We start from the raw sequence: 19,859 nt of genomic DNA on the forward strand, positions 1-19,859 counted from the left end.
TAAATGTTGTGAACTAGACTGGACGGTTGATGACGGGATTCTGATGGGTTGCCAGATACTAGGTGTATGTGTATTCGTAGTGTAGTCCCCGGTTCGAAACCGGGCAGAAACATCTAAAATGTTTTGAGATCAACAAAGTTAATGTTTAAATTCTCCTGCTTTACCATCAAGCAGCTATTCGTGATGAGTCTATCTGGAACAGAGCCTTCAGCAGCGTCTACTTGGCACCACGCCACCTCTTCAACCGATAGCCTCGTCATATTATTAAGTGTTTAAACCTGCGCTGAAAACCTGTTCATGTGGGAGCTTCTGCTGACAAAATTTTCTAGGGTTATGCTCAAGCTAATAGGTTTCCGTTGTGTAGTGATTATCACGTTCGCCTAACATGCGATAGGTCCCCGGTTCGAAATCGGGCAGGAAGAGTTTCATCGTTTTGAGATATACAAAGTTAATGTTTAAATTCTCCTGCTTTACTATCAAGCAGCTGTTCGGGAAAAGGCTATCTGGAACAGAAACTTCAGCAGCGTCTACTTGGCACCACGCCAACTCTTCAACCGATAGCCGCGTCATATTATTAAGTGTTTAAACCTGCGCTGAAAACCTGTTCATGTGGGAGCTTCTGCTGACAAAATTTTCTAGGGTTTTGTTCAATCTACATGGTTTCCGTAGTGTAGTGGTTATCACGTTCGCCTAACACGCGAAAGGTCCCCGGTTCGAGACCGGGCGGAAACATGGTGAAAGTATTTGTATTTAGCGCTCGCAGTTGAGAGCATAGACCGTATGAAAGTTAAACTCGAACTCTCGTTGTGAGAAGTGTCTTGGTGTCAACCTCCTTTCCTGATTTTCCTAGCGTTACTGAGTCATCTACGTGCACCTCTCCAGCATGGACTTCTGGGGTAACCGTCTCATCCTGGATCGTCTAGCATGCAATGGACGGTTCGTAGGCCATTGGCATGTCGTGGCGGGCTTTGGCCGCTGTCGTTACGACTTTACAATTGAGGCCTAGCGTGTTAGCATTGTTCCCCGCTGTAGCAGATGGGCGAATGGATGTTTAGGATAATATGTTTCAAATATGTATGATATAACCACTTACATTCACACCTGACCACTCTGACCCTGGTTCCATTAAATGTTGTGAACTAGACTGGACGGTTGATGACGCGATTCTTATGGGTTGCCAGATACTGAGTGTTTGTGTTTTTGTAGTGTAGTGGTTATCACGTTCGCCTCACACGCGAAAGGTCCCCGGTTCGAAACCGGGCGGAAACATCAAAACTGTTTTGAGATCAACAAAGTTAATGTTTAAATTCTCCTGCTTTACTATCAAGCAGCTATTCGGGAAAAGGCTATCTGGAACAGAAACTTCAGCAGCGTCTACTTGGCACCACGCCAACTCTTCAACCGATAGCCGCGTCATATTATTAAGTGTTTAAACCTGCGCTGAAAACCTGTTCATGCGGGAGCTTCTGCTGACAAAATTTTCTAGGGTTTTGCTCATTCTACATGGTTTCCGTAGTGTAGTGGTTATCACGTTCGCCTAACACGGGAAAGATCCCCGGTTCGAGACTGGGCGGAAACATGGTGAAAGTATTTGTATTTAGTGCTCGCAGTTGATAGCATAGACTGTGTGAAAGTTAAACTCTAACTCTAGTTGTGAGAAGTTCTTAGGAGTGTCTTGGTGTCAACCTCCTTTCCTTTTTTGCCTAGCGTTACTGAGTCTTCTACGTGCACCTCTCCAGCATGGACTTCTGGAGTAACCGTCTCATCCTGGATCGTCTAGCGTGCAATGGACGGTTCGTAGTCCATTAGCATGTCGTGGCGGGCTTTGGCCGCTGTCGTTACGACTTTACAATTGAGGCCTAGTGTGCTTGCATTGTTCCCCGCGGTAGCAGATGGGCAAATGGATGTTTAGGATAATATGTTTCAAATATGTATGATATAACCACTTACATTCACACCTGACCACTCTGACCCTGGTTCCATTAAATGTTGTGAACTAGACTGGACGGTTGATGACGGGATTCTGATGGGTCGCCAGATACACAGTGTATGTGTTTTCGTAGTGTAGTGGTTATCACGGTCGCCTCACACGCGAAAGGTCCCCGGTTCGAAACGGGGCGGAAACATCAAAACTGTTTTGAGATCAACAAAGTTAATGTTTAAATTCTCCTGCTTTACTATCAAGCAGCTATTCGGGAAAAGGCTATCTGGAACAGAAACTTCAGCAGCGTCTACTTGGCACCACGCCACCTCTTCAACCGATAGCCGCGTCATATTATTAAGTGTTTAAACCTGCGCTGAAAACCTGTTCATGCGGGAGCTTCTGCTGACAAAATTTTCTAGGGTTTTGCTCATTCTACATGGTTTCCGTAGTGTAGTGGTTATCACGTTCGCCTAACACGGGAAAGATCCCCGGTTCGAGACTGGGCGGAAACATGGTGAAAGTATTTGTATTTAGTGCTCGCAGTTGATAGCATAGACTGTGTGAAAGTTAAACTCTAACTCTAGTTGTGAGAAGTTCTTAGGAGTGTCTTGGTGTCAACCTCCTTTCCTTTTTTGCCTAGCGTTACTGAGTCTTCTACGTGCACCTCTCCAGCATGGACTTCTGGAGTAACCGTCTCATCCTGGATCGTCTAGCGTGCAATGGACGGTTCGTAGTCCATTAGCATGTCGTGGCGGGCTTTGGCCGCTGTCGTTACGACTTTACAATTGAGGCCTAGTGTGCTTGCATTGTTCCCCGCGGTAGCAGATGGGCAAATGGATGTTTAGGATAATATGTTTCAAATATGTATGATATAACCACTTACATTCACACCTGACCACTCTGACCCTGGTTCCATTAAATGTTGTGAACTAGACTGGACGGTTGATGACGGGATTCTGATGGGTCGCCAGATACACAGTGTATGTGTTTTCGTAGTGTAGTGGTTATCACGGTCGCCTCACACGCGAAAGGTCCCCGGTTCGAAACGGGGCGGAAACATCAAAACTGTTTTGAGATCAACAAAGTTAATGTTTAAATTCTCCTGCTTTACTATCAAGCAGCTATTCGGGAAAAGGCTATCTGGAACAGAAACTTCAGCAGCGTCTACTTGGCACCACGCCACCTCTTCAACCGATAGCCGCGTCATATTATTAAGTGTTTAAACCTGCGCTGAAAACCTGTTCATGCGGGAGCTTCTGCTGGCAAAATTTTCTAGGGTTTTGCTCAATCGATATGGTTTCCGTAGTGTAGTGGTTATCACGTTCGCCTAACACGCGATAGGTCCCCGGTTCGAGACCGGGCGGAAACATGGTGAAAGTATTTGTATTTAGCGCTCGCAGTTGAGAGCATAGACTGTATGAAAGTTAAACTCGAACTCTAGTTGTGAGAAGTGTCTGGGTGTCAACCTCCTTTCCTGATTTTCCTAGCGTTTCTGAGCCTTCTACGTGCACCTCTCCAGCATGGACTTCTGGGGTAACCGTCTCATCCTGGATCGTCTAGCATGCAATGGACGGTTCGTAGGCCATTGGTATGTCGTGGTGGGCTTTGGCCGCTGTCGTTACGACTTTACAAGCCTCGTCATATTATTAAGTATTTAAACCAACGCGGAAAACCTGTTCATGCGGGTGCTTCTGATCACAAAATTTTCTAGTTTTTTTTTCATTCTCACAGGTTTCCGTAGTTTAGTGGTTATCACGTTCGCCTTACACGCGAAAGGTCCCCGGTTCGAGACCGGGCGGAAACATGGTGAAAGTATTTGTGTTTAGTGCTCGCAGTTGATAGCATAGACTGTGTGAAAGTTAAACTCTAACTCTGGTTGTGAGAAGTTCTTAGGAGTGTCTTGGTGTCAACCTCCTTTCCTGTTTTGCCTAGCGTTACTGAGTCTTCTACGTGCACATCTCCAGCATGGACTTCTGGGGTAACCGTCTCATCCTGGATCGTCTAGCGTGCAATGGACGGTTCGTAGTCCATTAGCATGTCGTGGCGGGCTTTGGCCGCTGTCGTTACGACTTTACAATTGAGGCCTAGCGTGCTAGCATTGTTCCCCGCGGTAGCAGATGGGCGAATGGATGTTTAGGATAATATGTTTCAAATATGTATGATATAACCACTTACATTCACACCTGACCACTCTGACCCTGGTTCCATTAAATGTTGTGAACTAGACTGGACGGTTGATGACGGGATTCTTATGGGTTGCCAGATACTAGGTGTATGTGTATTCGTAGTGTAGTGGTTATCACGTTCGCCTCACACGCGAAAGGTCCCTGGTTCGAAACCGGGCAGAAACATCTAAACTGTTTTGAGATCAACAAAGTTAATGTTTAAATTCTCCTGCTTTACCATCAAGCAGCTATTCGTGATGAGTCTATCTGGAACAGAGCCTTCAGCAGCGTCTACTTGGCACCACGCCACCTCTTCAACCGATAGCCTCGTCATATTATTAAGTGTTTAAACCTGCGCTGAAAACCTGTTCATGTGGGAGCTTCTGCTGACAAAATTTTCTAGGGTTATGCTCAAGCTAATAGGTTTCCGTTGTGTAGTGATTATCACGTTCGCCTAACATGCGATAGGTCCCCGGTTCGAAATCGGGCAGAAAGAGTTTCATCGTTTTGAGATATACAAAGTTAATGTTTAAATTCTCCTGCTTTACTATCAAGCAGCTGTTCGGGAAAAGGCTATCTGGAACAGAAACTTCAGCAGCGTCTACTTGGCACCACGCCAACTCTTCAACCGATAGCCTCGTCATATTATTAAGTGTTTAAACCTGCTCTGAAAACCTGTTCATGCGGGAGCTTCTGCTGACAACATTTTCTAGGGTTTTGTTCAATCTACATGGTTTCCGTAGTGTAGTGGTTATCACGTTCGCCTAACACTTGAAAGGTCCCCGGTACGAAACCGGGCGGAAACAGCAATACTGTTTTGAGATCAACAAAGTTAATGTTTAAATTCTCCTGCTTTACTATCAAGCAGCTATTCGTGATGAGTCTATCTGGAACAGAGCCTTCAGCAGCGTCTACTTGGCACCACGCCACCTCTTCAACTGATAGCCTCGTCATATTATTAAGTGTTTAAACCTGCGCTGAAAACCTGTTCATGCGGGAGCTTCTGCTGACAAAATTTTCTAGGGTTTTGCTCAATCGACATGGTTTCCGTAGTGTAGTGGTTATCACGTTCGCCTAACACGCGAAAGGTCCCCGGTTCGAGACCGGGCGGAAACATGGTGAAAGTATTTGTATTTAGCGCTCGCAGTTGAGAGCATAGACTGTATGAAAGTTAAACTCGAACTCTCGTTGTGAGAAGTGTCTTGGTGTCAACCTCCTTTCCTGATTTTCCTAGCGTTACTGAGTCTTCTACGTGCACCTCTCCAGCATGGACTTCTGGGGTAACCGTCTCATCCTGGATCGTCTAGCATGCAATGGACGGTTCGTAGGCCATTGGCATGTCGTGGCGGGCTTTGGCCGCTGTCGTTACGACTTTACAATTGAGGCCTAGCGTGTTAGCATTGTTCCCCGCTGTAGCAGATGGGCGAATGGATGTTTAGGATAATATGTTTCAAATATGTATGATATAACCACTTACATTCACACCTGACCACTCTGACCCTGGTTCCATTAAATGTTGTGAACTAGACTGGACGGTTGATGACGCGATTCTGATGGGTCGCCAGATACACAGTGTATGTGTTTTCGTAGTGTAGTGGTTATCACGGTCGCCTCACACGCGAAAGGTCCTCGGTTCGAAACCGGGCGGAAACATCAAAACTGTTTTGAGATCAACAAAGTTAATGTTTAAATTCTCCTGCTTTACTATCAAGCAGCTATTCGGGAAAAGGCTATCTGGAACAGAAACTTCAGCAGCGTCTACTTGGCACCACGCCACCTCTTCAACCGATAGCCGCGTCATATTATTAAGTGTTTAAACCTGCGCTGAAAACCTGTTCATGCGGGAGCTTCTGCTGGCAAAATTTTCTAGGGTTTTGATCAATCGACATGGTTTCCGTAGTGTAGTGGTTATCACGTTCGCCTAACACGCGATAGGTCCCCGGTTCGAGACCGGGCGGACACATGGTGAAAGTATTTGTATTTAGCGCTCGCAGTTGAGAGCATAGACTGTATGAAAGTTAAACTCGAACTCTAGTTGTGAGAAATGTCTGGGTGTCAACCTCCTTTCCTGATTTTCCTAGCGTTACTGAGCCTTCTACGTGCACCTCTCCAGCATGGACTTCTGGGGTAACCGTCTCATCCTGGATCGTCTAGCATGCAATGGACGGTTCGTAGGCCATTGGTATGTCGTGGTGGGCTTTGGCCGCTGTCGTTACGACTTTACAAGCCTCGTCATATTATTAAGTATTTAAACCAACGCGGAAAACCTGTTCATGCAGGTGCTTCTGATCACAATATTTTCTAGTTTTTTTTTCATTCTCACAGGTTTCCGTAGTTTAGTGGTTATCACCTTCGCCTTACACGCGAAAGGTCCCCGGTTCGAGACCGGGCGGAAACATGGTGAAAGTATTTGTGTTTAGTGCTCGCAGTTGATAGCATAGACTGTGTGAAAGTTAAACTCTAACTCTGGTTGTGAGAAGTTCTTAGGCGTGTCTTGGTGTCAACCTCCTTTCCTGTTTTGCCTAGCGTTACTGAGTCTTCTACGTGCACATCTCCAGCATGGACTTCTGGGGTAACCGTCTCATCCTGGATCGTCTAGCGTGCAATGGACGGTTCGTAGTCCATTAGCATGTCGTGGCGGGCTTTGGCCGCTGTCGTTACGACTTTACAATTGAGGCCTAGCGTGCTAGCATTGTTCCCCGCGGTAGCAGATGGGCGAATGGATGTTTAGGATAATATGTTTCAAATATGTATGATATAACCACTTACATTCACACCTGACCACTCTGACCCTGGTTCCATTAAATGTTGTGAACTAGACTGGACGGTTGATGACGGGATTCTGATGGGTTGCCAGATACTAGGTGTATGTGTATTCGTAGTGTAGTCCCCGGTTCGAAAACGGGCAGAAACATCTAAAATGTTTTGAGATCAACAAAGTTAATGTTTAAATTCTCCTGCTTTACCATCAAGCAGCTATTCGTGATGAGTCTATCTGGAACAGAGCCTTCAGCAGCGTCTACTTGGCACCACGCCACCTCTTCAACCGATAGCCTCGTCATATTATTAAGTGTTTAAACCTGCGCTGAAAACCTGTTCATGTGGGAGCTTCTGCTGACAAAATTTTCTAGGGTTATGCTCAAGCTAATAGGTTTCCGTTGTGTAGTGATTATCACGTTCGCCTAACATGCGATAGGTCCCCGGTTCGAAATCGGGCAGGAAGAGTTTCATCGTTTTGAGATATACAAAGTTAATGTTTAAATTCTCCTGCTTTACTATCAAGCAGCTGTTCGGGAAAAGGCTATCTGGAACAGAAACTTCAGCAGCGTCTACTTGGCACCACGCCAACTCTTCAACCGATAGCCGCGTCATATTATTAAGTGTTTAAACCTGCGCTGAAAACCTGTTCATGTGGGAGCTTCTGCTGACAAAATTTTCTAGGGTTTTGTTCAATCTATATGGTTTCCGTAGTGTAGTGGTTATCACGTTCGCCTAACACGCGAAAGGTCCCCGGTTCGAGACCGGGCGGAAACATGGTGAAAGTATTTGTATTTAGCGCTCGCAGTTGAGAGCATAGACCGTATGAAAGTTAAACTCGAACTCTCGTTGTGAGAAGTGTCTTGGTGTCAACCTCCTTTCCTGATTTTCCTAGCGTTACTGAGTCATCTACGTGCACCTCTCCAGCATGGACTTCTGGGGTAACCGTCTCATCCTGGATCGTCTAGCATGCAATGGACGGTTCGTAGGCCATTGGCATGTCGTGGCGGGCTTTGGCCGCTGTCGTTACGACTTTACAATTGAGGCCTAGCGTGTTCAGTTGAGAGCATAGACTGTATGAAAGTTAAACTCGAACTCTAGTTGTGAGAAGTGTCTGGGTGTCAACCTCCTTTCCTGATTTTCCTAGCGTTACTGAGCCTTCTACGTGCACCTCTCCAGCATGGACTTCTGGGGTAACCGTCTCATCCTGGATCGTCTAGCATGCAATGGACGGTTCGTAGGCCATTGGTATGTCGTGGTGGGCTTTGGCCGCTGTCGTTACGACTTTACAAGCCTCGTCATATTATTAAGTATTTAAACCAACGCGGAAAACCTGTTCATGCGGGTGCTTCTGATCACAAAATTTTCTAGTTTTTTTTTCATTCTCACAGGTTTCCGTAGTTTAGTGGTTATCACGTTCGCCTTACACGCGAAAGGTCCCCGGTTCGAGACCGGGCGGAAACATGGTGAAAGTATTTGTGTTTAGTGCTCGCAGTTGATAGCATAGACTGTGTGAAAGTTAAACTCTAACTCTGGTTGTGAGAAGTTCTTAGGAGTGTCTTGGTGTCAACCTCCTTTCCTGTTTTGCCTAGCGTTACTGAGTCTTCTACGTGCACATCTCCAGCATGGACTTCTGGGGTAACCGTCTCATCCTGGATCGTCTAGCGTGCAATGGACGGTTCGTAGTCCATTAGCATGTCGTGGCGGGCTTTGGCCGCTGTCGTTACGACTTTACAATTGAGGCCTAGCGTGCTAGCATTGTTCCCCGCGGTAGCAGATGGGCGAATGGATGTTTAGGATAATATGTTTCAAATATGTATGATATAACCACTTACATTCACACCTGACCACTCTGACCCTGGTTCCATTAAATGTTGTGAACTAGACTGGACGGTTGATGACGGGATTCTTATGGGTTGCCAGATACTAGGTGTATGTGTATTCGTAGTGTAGTGGTTATCACGTTCGCCTCACACGCGAAAGGTCCCTGGTTCGAAACCGGGCAGAAACATCTAAACTGTTTTGAGATCAACAAAGTTAATGTTTAAATTCTCCTGCTTTACCATCAAGCAGCTATTCGTGATGAGTCTATCTGGAACAGAGCCTTCAGCAGCGTCTACTTGGCACCACGCCACCTCTTCAACCGATAGCCTCGTCATATTATTAAGTGTTTAAACCTGCGCTGAAAACCTGTTCATGTGGGAGCTTCTGCTGACAAAATTTTCTAGGGTTATGCTCAAGCTAATAGGTTTCCGTTGTGTAGTGATTATCACGTTCGCCTAACATGCGATAGGTCCCCGGTTCGAAATCGGGCAGAAAGAGTTTCATCGTTTTGAGATATACAAAGTTAATGTTTAAATTCTCCTGCTTTACTATCAAGCAGCTGTTCGGGAAAAGGCTATCTGGAACAGAAACTTCAGCAGCGTCTACTTGGCACCACGCCAACTCTTCAACCGATAGCCTCGTCATATTATTAAGTGTTTAAACCTGCTCTGAAAACCTGTTCATGCGGGAGCTTCTGCTGACAACATTTTCTAGGGTTTTGTTCAATCTACATGGTTTCCGTAGTGTAGTGGTTATCACGTTCGCCTAACACTTGAAAGGTCCCCGGTACGAAACCGGGCGGAAACAGCAATACTGTTTTGAGATCAACAAAGTTAATGTTTAAATTCTCCTGCTTTACTATCAAGCAGCTATTCGTGATGAGTCTATCTGGAACAGAGCCTTCAGCAGCGTCTACTTGGCACCACGCCACCTCTTCAACTGATAGCCTCGTCATATTATTAAGTGTTTAAACCTGCGCTGAAAACCTGTTCATGCGGGAGCTTCTGCTGACAAAATTTTCTAGGGTTTTGCTCAATCGACATGGTTTCCGTAGTGTAGTGGTTATCACGTTCGCCTAACACGCGAAAGGTCCCCGGTTCGAGACCGGGCGGAAACATGGTGAAAGTATTTGTATTTAGCGCTCGCAGTTGAGAGCATAGACTGTATGAAAGTTAAACTCGAACTCTCGTTGTGAGAAGTGTCTTGGTGTCAACCTCCTTTCCTGATTTTCCTAGCGTTACTGAGTCTTCTACGTGCACCTCTCCAGCATGGACTTCTGGGGTAACCGTCTCATCCTGGATCGTCTAGCATGCAATGGACGGTTCGTAGGCCATTGGCATGTCGTGGCGGGCTTTGGCCGCTGTCGTTACGACTTTACAATTGAGGCCTAGCGTGTTAGCATTGTTCCCCGCTGTAGCAGATGGGCGAATGGATGTTTAGGATAATATGTTTCAAATATGTATGATATAACCACTTACATTCACACCTGACCACTCTGACCCTGGTTCCATTAAATGTTGTGAACTAGACTGGACGGTTGATGACGCGATTCTGATGGGTCGCCAGATACACAGTGTATGTGTTTTCGTAGTGTAGTGGTTATCACGGTCGCCTCACACGCGAAAGGTCCTCGGTTCGAAACCGGGCGGAAACATCAAAACTGTTTTGAGATCAACAAAGTTAATGTTTAAATTCTCCTGCTTTACTATCAAGCAGCTATTCGGGAAAAGGCTATCTGGAACAGAAACTTCAGCAGCGTCTACTTGGCACCACGCCACCTCTTCAACCGATAGCCGCGTCATATTATTAAGTGTTTAAACCTGCGCTGAAAACCTGTTCATGCGGGAGCTTCTGCTGGCAAAATTTTCTAGGGTTTTGATCAATCGACATGGTTTCCGTAGTGTAGTGGTTATCACGTTCGCCTAACACGCGATAGGTCCCCGGTTCGAGACCGGGCGGACACATGGTGAAAGTATTTGTATTTAGCGCTCGCAGTTGAGAGCATAGACTGTATGAAAGTTAAACTCGAACTCTAGTTGTGAGAAATGTCTGGGTGTCAACCTCCTTTCCTGATTTTCCTAGCGTTACTGAGCCTTCTACGTGCACCTCTCCAGCATGGACTTCTGGGGTAACCGTCTCATCCTGGATCGTCTAGCATGCAATGGACGGTTCGTAGGCCATTGGTATGTCGTGGTGGGCTTTGGCCGCTGTCGTTACGACTTTACAAGCCTCGTCATATTATTAAGTATTTAAACCAACGCGGAAAACCTGTTCATGCAGGTGCTTCTGATCACAATATTTTCTAGTTTTTTTTTCATTCTCACAGGTTTCCGTAGTTTAGTGGTTATCACCTTCGCCTTACACGCGAAAGGTCCCCGGTTCGAGACCGGGCGGAAACATGGTGAAAGTATTTGTGTTTAGTGCTCGCAGTTGATAGCATAGACTGTGTGAAAGTTAAACTCTAACTCTGGTTGTGAGAAGTTCTTAGGCGTGTCTTGGTGTCAACCTCCTTTCCTGTTTTGCCTAGCGTTACTGAGTCTTCTACGTGCACATCTCCAGCATGGACTTCTGGGGTAACCGTCTCATCCTGGATCGTCTAGCGTGCAATGGACGGTTCGTAGTCCATTAGCATGTCGTGGCGGGCTTTGGCCGCTGTCGTTACGACTTTACAATTGAGGCCTAGCGTGCTAGCATTGTTCCCCGCGGTAGCAGATGGGCGAATGGATGTTTAGGATAATATGTTTCAAATATGTATGATATAACCACTTACATTCACACCTGACCACTCTGACCCTGGTTCCATTAAATGTTGTGAACTAGACTGGACGGTTGATGACGGGATTCTGATGGGTTGCCAGATACTAGGTGTATGTGTATTCGTAGTGTAGTCCCCGGTTCGAAAACGGGCAGAAACATCTAAAATGTTTTGAGATCAACAAAGTTAATGTTTAAATTCTCCTGCTTTACCATCAAGCAGCTATTCGTGATGAGTCTATCTGGAACAGAGCCTTCAGCAGCGTCTACTTGGCACCACGCCACCTCTTCAACCGATAGCCTCGTCATATTATTAAGTGTTTAAACCTGCGCTGAAAACCTGTTCATGTGGGAGCTTCTGCTGACAAAATTTTCTAGGGTTATGCTCAAGCTAATAGGTTTCCGTTGTGTAGTGATTATCACGTTCGCCTAACATGCGATAGGTCCCCGGTTCGAAATCGGGCAGGAAGAGTTTCATCGTTTTGAGATATACAAAGTTAATGTTTAAATTCTCCTGCTTTACTATCAAGCAGCTGTTCGGGAAAAGGCTATCTGGAACAGAAACTTCAGCAGCGTCTACTTGGCACCACGCCAACTCTTCAACCGATAGCCGCGTCATATTATTAAGTGTTTAAACCTGCGCTGAAAACCTGTTCATGTGGGAGCTTCTGCTGACAAAATTTTCTAGGGTTTTGTTCAATCTATATGGTTTCCGTAGTGTAGTGGTTATCACGTTCGCCTAACACGCGAAAGGTCCCCGGTTCGAGACCGGGCGGAAACATGGTGAAAGTATTTGTATTTAGCGCTCGCAGTTGAGAGCATAGACCGTATGAAAGTTAAACTCGAACTCTCGTTGTGAGAAGTGTCTTGGTGTCAACCTCCTTTCCTGATTTTCCTAGCGTTACTGAGTCATCTACGTGCACCTCTCCAGCATGGACTTCTGGGGTAACCGTCTCATCCTGGATCGTCTAGCATGCAATGGACGGTTCGTAGGCCATTGGCATGTCGTGGCGGGCTTTGGCCGCTGTCGTTACGACTTTACAATTGAGGCCTAGCGTGTTCAGTTGAGAGCATAGACTGTATGAAAGTTAAACTCGAACTCTAGTTGTGAGAAGTGTCTGGGTGTCAACCTCCTTTCCTGATTTTCCTAGCGTTACTGAGCCTTCTACGTGCACCTCTCCAGCATGGACTTCTGGGGTAACCGTCTCATCCTGGATCGTCTAGCATGCAATGGACGGTTCGTAGGCCATTGGTATGTCGTGGTGGGCTTTGGCCGCTGTCGTTACGACTTTACAAGCCTCGTCATATTATTAAGTATTTAAACCAACGCGGAAAACCTGTTCATGCGGGTGCTTCTGATCACAAAATTTTCTAGTTTTTTTTTCATTCTCACAGGTTTCCGTAGTTTAGTGGTTATCACGTTCGCCTTACACGCGAAAGGTCCCCGGTTCGAGACCGGGCGGAAACATGGTGAAAGTATTTGTGTTTAGTGCTCGCAGTTGATAGCATAGACTGTGTGAAAGTTAAACTCTAACTCTGGTTGTGAGAAGTTCTTAGGAGTGTCTTGGTGTCAACCTCCTTTCCTGTTTTGCCTAGCGTTACTGAGTCTTCTACGTGCACCTCTCCAGCATGGACTTCTGGGGTAACCGTCTCATCCTGGATCGTCTAGCGTGCAATGGACGGTTCGTAGTCCATTAGCATGTCGTGGCGGGCTTTGGCCGCTGTCGTTACGACTTTACAATTGAGGCCTAGCGTGCTAGCATTGTTCCCCGCGGTAGCAGATGGGCGAATGGATGTTTAGGATAATATGTTTCAAATATGTATGATATAACCACTTACATTCACACCTGACCACTCTGACCCTGGTTCCATTAAATGTTGTGAACTAGACTGGACGGTTGATGACGGGATTCTTATGGGTTGCCAGATACTAGGTGTATGTGTATTCGTAGTGTAGTGGTTATCACGTTCGCCTCACACGCGAAAGGTCCCTGGTTCGAAACCGGGCAGAAACATCTAAACTGTTTTGAGATCAACAAAGTTAATGTTTAAATTCTCCTGCTTTACCATCAAGCAGCTATTCGTGATGAGTCTATCTGGAACAGAGCCTTCAGCAGCGTCTACTTGGCACCACGCCACCTCTTCAACCGATAGCCTCGTCATATTATTAAGTGTTTAAACCTGCGCTGAAAACCTGTTCATGTGGGAGCTTCTGCTGACAAAATTTTCTAGGGTTATGCTCAAGCTAATAGGTTTCCGTTGTGTAGTGATTATCACGTTCGCCTAACATGCGATAGGTCCCCGGTTCGAAATCGGGCAGAAAGAGTTTCATCGTTTTGAGATATACAAAGTTAATGTTTAAATTCTCCTGCTTTACTATCAAGCAGCTGTTCGGGAAAAGGCTATCTGGAACAGAAACTTCAGCAGCGTCTACTTGGCACCACGCCAACTCTTCAACCGATAGCCTCGTCATATTATTAAGTGTTTAAACCTGCTCTGAAAACCTGTTCATGCGGGAGCTTCTGCTGACAACATTTTCTAGGGTTTTGTTCAATCGACATGGTTTCCGTAGTGTAGTGGTTATCACGTTCGCCTAACACGCGATAGGTCCCCGGTTCGAGACCGGGCGGAAACATGGTGAAAGTATTTGTATTTAGCGCTCGCAGTTGAGAGCATAGACTGTATGAAAGTTAAACTCGAACTCTCATTGTGAGAAGTGTCTTGGTGTCAACCTCCTTTCCTGATTTTCCTAGCGTTACTGAGTCTTCTACGTGCACCTCTCCAGCATGGACTTCTGGGGTAACCGTCTCATCCTGGATCGTCTAGCATGCAATGGACGGTTCGTAGGCCATTGGCATGTCGTGGCGGGCTTTGGCCGCTGTCGTTACGACTTTACAATTGAGGCCTAGCGTGTTAGCATTGTTCCCCGCTGTAGCAGATGGGCGAATGGATGTTTAGGATAATATGTTTCAAATATGTATGATATAACCACTTACATTCACACCTGACCACTCTGACCCTGGTTCCATTAAATGGTGTGAACTAGACTGGACGGTTGATGACGGGATTCTGATGGGTCGCCAGATACACAGTGTATGTGTTTTCGTAGTGTAGTGGTTATCACGGTCGCCTCACACGCGAAAGGTCCCCGGTTCGAAACGGGGCGGAAACATCAAAACTGTTTTGAGATCAACAAAGTTAATGTTTAAATTCTCCTGCTTTACTATCAAGCAGCTATTCGGGAAAAGGCTATCTGGAACAGAAACTTCAGCAGCGTCTACTTGGCACCACGCCACCTCTTCAACCGATAGCCGCGTCATATTATTAAGTGTTTAAACCTGCGCTGAAAACCTGTTCATGCGGGAGCTTCTGCTGGCAACATTTTCTAGGGTTTTGCTCAATCGACATGGTTTCCGTAGTGTAGTGGTTATCACGTTCGCCTAACACGCGATAGGTCCCCGGTTCGAGACCGGGCGGAAACATGGTGAAAGTATTTGTATTTAGCGCTCGCAGTTGAGAGCATAGACTGTATGAAAGTTAAACTCGAACTCTAGTTGTGAGAAGTGTCTGGGTGTCAACCTCCTTTCCTGATTTTCCTAGCGTTACTGAGCCTTCTACGTGCACCTCTCCAGCATGGACTTCTGGGGTAACCGTCTCATCCTGGATCGTCTAGCATGCAATGGACGGTTCGTAGGCCATTGGTATGTCATGGTGGGCTTTGGCCGCTGTCGTTACGACTTTACAAGCCTCGTCATATTATTAAGTATTTAAACCAACGCGGAAAACCTGTTCATGCGGGTGCTTCTGATCACAAAATTTTCTAGTTTTTTTTTCATTCTCACAGGTTTCCGTAGTTTAGTGGTTATCACGTTCGCCTTACACGCGAAAGGTCCCCGGTTCGAGACCGGGCGGAAACATGGTGAAAGTATTTGTGTTTAGTGCTCGCAGTTGATAGCATAGACTGTGTGAAAGTTAAACTCTAACTCTGGTTGTGAGAAGTTCTTAGGAGTGTCTTGGTGTCAACCTCCTTTCCTGTTTTGCCTAGCGTTACTGAGTCTTCTACGTGCACATCTCCAGCATGGACTTCTGGGGTAACCGTCTCATCCTGGATCGTCTAGCGTGCAATGGACGGTTCGTAGTCCATTAGCATGTCGTGGCGGGCTTTGGCCGCTGTCGTTACGACTTTACAATTGAGGCCTAGCGTGCTAGCATTGTTCCCCGCGGTAGCAGATGGGCGAATGGATGTTTAGGATAATATGTTTCAAATATGTATGATATAACCACTTACATTCACACCTGACCACTCTGACCCTGGTTCCATTAAATGTTGTGAACTAGACTGGACGGTTGATGACGGGATTCTTATGGGTTGCCAGATACTAGGTGTATGTGTATTCGTAGTGTAGTGGTTATCACGTTCGCCTCACACGCGAAAGGTCCCTGGTTCGAAACCGGGCAGAAACATCTAAACTGTTTTGAGATCAACAAAGTTAATGTTTAAATTCTCCTGCTTTACCATCAAGCAGCTATTCGTGATGAGTCTATCTGGAACAGAGCCTTCAGCAGCGTCTACTTGGCACCACGCCACCTCTTCAACCGATAGCCTCGTCATATTATTAAGTGTTTAAACCTGCGCTGAAAACCTGTTCATGTGGGAGCTTCTGCTGACAAAATTTTCTAGGGTTATGCTCAAGCTAATAGGTTTCCGTTGTGTAGTGATTATCACGTTCGCCTAACATGCGATAGGTCCCCGGTTCGAAATCGGGCAGAAAGAGTTTCATCGTTTTGAGATATACAAAGTTAATGTTTAAATTCTCCTGCTTTACTATCAAGCAGCTGTTCGGGAAAAGGCTATCTGGAACAGAAACTTCAGCAGCGTCTACTTGGCACCACGCCAACTCTTCAACCGATAGCCTCGTCATATTATTAAGTGTTTAAACCTGCTCTGAAAACCTGTTCATGCGGGAGCTTCTGCTGACAACATTTTCTAGGGTTTTGTTCAATCTACATGGTTTCCGTAGTGTAGTGGTTATCACGTTTGCCTAACACTTGAAAGGTCCCCGGTACGAAACCGGGCGGAAACAGCAATACTGTTTTGAGATCAACAAAGTTAATGTTTAAATTCTCCTGCTTTACTATCAAGCAGCTATTCGTGATGAGTCTATCTGGAACAGAGCCTTCAGCAGCGTCTACTTGGCACCACGCCACCTCTTCAACTGATAGCCTCGTCATATTATTAAGTGTTTAAACCTGCGCTGAAAACCTGTTCATGCGGGAGCTTCTGCTGACAAAATTTTCTAGGGTTTTGCTCAATCGACATGGTTTCCGTAGTGTAGTGGTTATCACGTTCGCCTAACACGCGATAGGTCCCCGGTTCGAGACCGGGCGGAAACATGGTGAAAGTATTTGTATTTAGCGCTCGCAGTTGAGAGCATAGACTGTATGAAAGTTAAACTCGAACTCTCGTTGTGAGAAGTGTCTTGGTGTCAACCTCCTTTCCTGATTTTCCTAGCGTTACTGAGTCTTCTACGTGCACCTCTCCAGCATGGACTTCTGGGGTAACCGTCTCATCCTGGATCGTCTAGCATGCAATGGACGGTTCGTAGGCCATTGGCATGTCGTGGCGGGCTTTGGCCGCTGTCGTTACGACTTTACAATTGAGGCCTAGCGTGTTAGCATTGTTCCCCGCTGTAGCAGATGGGCGAATGGATGTTTAGGATAATATGTTTCAAATATGTATGATATAACCACTTACATTCACACCTGACCACTCTGACCCTGGTTCCATTAAATGGTGTGAACTAGACTGGACGGTTGATGACGGGATTCTGATGGGTCGCCAGATACACAGTGTATGTGTTTTCGTAGTGTAGTGGTTATCACGGTCGCCTCACACGCGAAAGGTCCCCGGTTCGAAACGGGGCGGAAACATCAAAACTGTTTTGAGATCAACAAAGTTAATGTTTAAATTCTCCTGCTTTACTATCAAGCAGCTATTCGGGAAAAGGCTATCTGGAACAGAAACTTCAGCAGCGTCTACTTGGCACCACGCCACCTCTTCAACCGATAGCCGCGTCATATTATTAAGTGTTTAAACCTGCGCTGAAAACCTGTTCATGCGGGAGCTTCTGCTGGCAACATTTTCTAGGGTTTTGCTCAATCGACATGGTTTCCGTAGTGTAGTGGTTATCACGTTCGCCTAACACGCGATAGGTCCCCGGTTCGAGACCGGGCGGAAACATGGTGAAAGTATTTGTATTTAGCGCTCGCAGTTGAGAGCATAGACTGTATGAAAGTTAAACTCGAACTCTAGTTGTGAGAAGTGTCTGGGTGTCAACCTCCTTTCCTGATTTTCCTAGCGTTACTGAGCCTTCTACGTGCACCTCTCCAGCATGGACTTCTGGGGTAACCGTCTCATCCTGGATCGTCTAGCATGCAATGGACGGTTCGTAGGCCATTGGTATGTCATGGTGGGCTTTGGCCGCTGTCGTTACGACTTTACAAGCCTCGTCATATTATTAAGTATTTAAACCAACGCGGAAAACCTGTTCATGCGGGTGCTTCTGATCACAAAATTTTCTAGTTTTTTTTTCATTCTCACAGGTTTCCGTAGTTTAGTGGTTATCACGTTCGCCTTACACGCGAAAGGTCCCCGGTTCGAGACCGGGCGGAAACATGGTGAAAGTATTTGTGTTTAGTGCTCGCAGTTGATAGCATAGACTGTGTGAAAGTTAAACTCTAACTCTGGTTGTGAGAAGTTCTTAGGAGTGTCTTGGTGTCAACCTCCTTTCCTGTTTTGCCTAGCGTTACTGAGTCTTCTACGTGCACATCTCCAGCATGGACTTCTGGGGTAACCGTCTCATCCTGGATCGTCTAGCGTGCAATGGACGGTTCGTAGTCCATTAGCATGTCGTGGCGGGCTTTGGCCGCTGTCGTTACGACTTTACAATTGAGGCCTAGCGTGCTAGCATTGTTCCCCGCGGTAGCAGATGGGCGAATGGATGTTTAGGATAATATGTTTCAAATATGTATGATATAACCACTTACATTCACACCTGACCACTCTGACCCTGGTTCCATTAAATGTTGTGAACTAGACTGGACGGTTGATGACGGGATTCTTATGGGTTGCCAGATACTAGGTGTATGTGTATTCGTAGTGTAGTGGTTATCACGTTCGCCTCACACGCGAAAGGTCCCTGGTTCGAAACCGGGCAGAAACATCTAAACTGTTTTGAGATCAACAAAGTTAATGTTTAAATTCTCCTGCTTTACCATCAAGCAGCTATTCGTGATGAGTCTATCTGGAACAGAGCCTTCAGCAGCGTCTACTTGGCACCACGCCACCTCTTCAACCGATAGCCTCGTCATATTATTAAGTGTTTAAACCTGCGCTGAAAACCTGTTCATGTGGGAGCTTCTGCTGACAAAATTTTCTAGGGTTATGCTCAAGCTAATAGGTTTCCGTTGTGTAGTGATTATCACGTTCGCCTAACACGCGAAAGGTCTCCGGTTTGAAACCGGGCAGAAACAGTTTCATTGTTTTGAGCTATACAAAGTTAATGTTTAAATTCTCCTGCTTTACCATCAAGCAGCTATTCGGGAAAAGGCTATCTGGAACAGAAACTTCAGCAGCGTCTACTTGGCACCACGCCACCTCTTCAACCGATAGCCGCGTCATATTATTAAGTGTTTAAACCTGCGCTGAAAACCTGTTCATGTGGGAGCTTCTGCTGACAAAATTTTCTAGGGTTATGCTCAAGCTAACAGGTTTCCGTTGTGTAGTGATTATCACGTTCGCCTAACACGCGAAAGGTCTCCGGTTTGAAACCGGGCAGAAACAGTTTCATTGTTTTGAGCTATACAAAGTTAATGTTTAAATTCACCTGCTTTACTATCAAGCAGCTATTCGGGAAAAGTCTATCTGGAACAGAAACTTCAGCAGCGTCTACTTGGCACCACGCCCCCTCTTCAACCGATAGCCTCGTCATATTATTAAGTATTTAAACCAACGCGGAAAACCTGTTCATGCGGGTGCTTCTGATGACAATATTTTCTAGTTTTTTTTTCTTTCGCACAGGTTTCCGTAGTGTAGTGGTTATCACGTTCGCCTTACACGCGAAAGGTCCCCGGTTCAAGACCGGGCGGAAACAGCATTAATTACAAATTTAATGTTTAAATTCTCCTGCTTTGCTATCAAGCAGCTATTCGGGAAAAGTCTGTCTGGAACAGGACCTTCAGCAGTGACTACTTGGCACCACGCCACCTCTTCAACCGATAGCCTCGTCATATTATTAAGTGTTTAAACCTGCGCTGAAAACCTGTTCATGCGGGAGCTTCTGCTGACAACATTTTCTAGGGTTATGCTCAAGCTAATAGGTTTCCGTTGTGTAGTGATTATCACGTTCGCCTAACACGCGATAGGTCCCCGGTTC

The 19,859-nt window shown here is 46.0% G+C and overlaps 12 non-coding genes across 12 annotated transcripts; all 12 read left to right on the plus strand.

The window, feature by feature from the left end:
• The first annotated feature begins 659 nt into the window (after positions 1–659).
• On the plus strand, positions 660–732 carry trnav-aac (transfer RNA valine (anticodon AAC)). The gene has a single exon. It is a non-coding gene; the product is annotated as a tRNA-Val (tRNA).
• Positions 733–1,196: 464 nt separating this feature from the next.
• On the plus strand, positions 1,197–1,269 carry trnav-cac (transfer RNA valine (anticodon CAC)). The gene has a single exon. It is a non-coding gene; the product is annotated as a tRNA-Val (tRNA).
• A 1,951-nt stretch (positions 1,270–3,220) lies between these two features.
• trnav-aac (transfer RNA valine (anticodon AAC)) lies at positions 3,221–3,293 on the plus strand. Its single transcript has one exon. It is a non-coding gene; the product is annotated as a tRNA-Val (tRNA).
• A 1,839-nt stretch (positions 3,294–5,132) lies between these two features.
• trnav-aac (transfer RNA valine (anticodon AAC)) lies at positions 5,133–5,205 on the plus strand. Its single transcript has one exon. It is a non-coding gene; the product is annotated as a tRNA-Val (tRNA).
• A 2,345-nt stretch (positions 5,206–7,550) lies between these two features.
• Positions 7,551–7,623, plus strand: trnav-aac (transfer RNA valine (anticodon AAC)). Its single transcript has one exon. It is a non-coding gene; the product is annotated as a tRNA-Val (tRNA).
• A 2,091-nt stretch (positions 7,624–9,714) lies between these two features.
• On the plus strand, positions 9,715–9,787 carry trnav-aac (transfer RNA valine (anticodon AAC)). Its single transcript has one exon. It is a non-coding gene; the product is annotated as a tRNA-Val (tRNA).
• Positions 9,788–12,132: 2,345 nt separating this feature from the next.
• Positions 12,133–12,205, plus strand: trnav-aac (transfer RNA valine (anticodon AAC)). The gene has a single exon. It is a non-coding gene; the product is annotated as a tRNA-Val (tRNA).
• A 1,781-nt stretch (positions 12,206–13,986) lies between these two features.
• trnav-aac (transfer RNA valine (anticodon AAC)) lies at positions 13,987–14,059 on the plus strand. The gene has a single exon. It is a non-coding gene; the product is annotated as a tRNA-Val (tRNA).
• Positions 14,060–14,833: 774 nt separating this feature from the next.
• On the plus strand, positions 14,834–14,906 carry trnav-aac (transfer RNA valine (anticodon AAC)). Its single transcript has one exon. It is a non-coding gene; the product is annotated as a tRNA-Val (tRNA).
• Positions 14,907–16,745: 1,839 nt separating this feature from the next.
• On the plus strand, positions 16,746–16,818 carry trnav-aac (transfer RNA valine (anticodon AAC)). The gene has a single exon. It is a non-coding gene; the product is annotated as a tRNA-Val (tRNA).
• Positions 16,819–17,592: 774 nt separating this feature from the next.
• On the plus strand, positions 17,593–17,665 carry trnav-aac (transfer RNA valine (anticodon AAC)). Its single transcript has one exon. It is a non-coding gene; the product is annotated as a tRNA-Val (tRNA).
• A 1,839-nt stretch (positions 17,666–19,504) lies between these two features.
• Positions 19,505–19,577, plus strand: trnav-uac (transfer RNA valine (anticodon UAC)). Its single transcript has one exon. It is a non-coding gene; the product is annotated as a tRNA-Val (tRNA).
• Positions 19,578–19,859: the final 282 nt, after the last annotated feature.

Source organism: Gadus chalcogrammus, chromosome 5 (assembly GCF_026213295.1).
Source record: "Gadus chalcogrammus isolate NIFS_2021 chromosome 5, NIFS_Gcha_1.0, whole genome shotgun sequence".
Lineage (NCBI taxonomy): Eukaryota > Metazoa > Chordata > Actinopteri > Gadiformes > Gadidae > Gadus > Gadus chalcogrammus.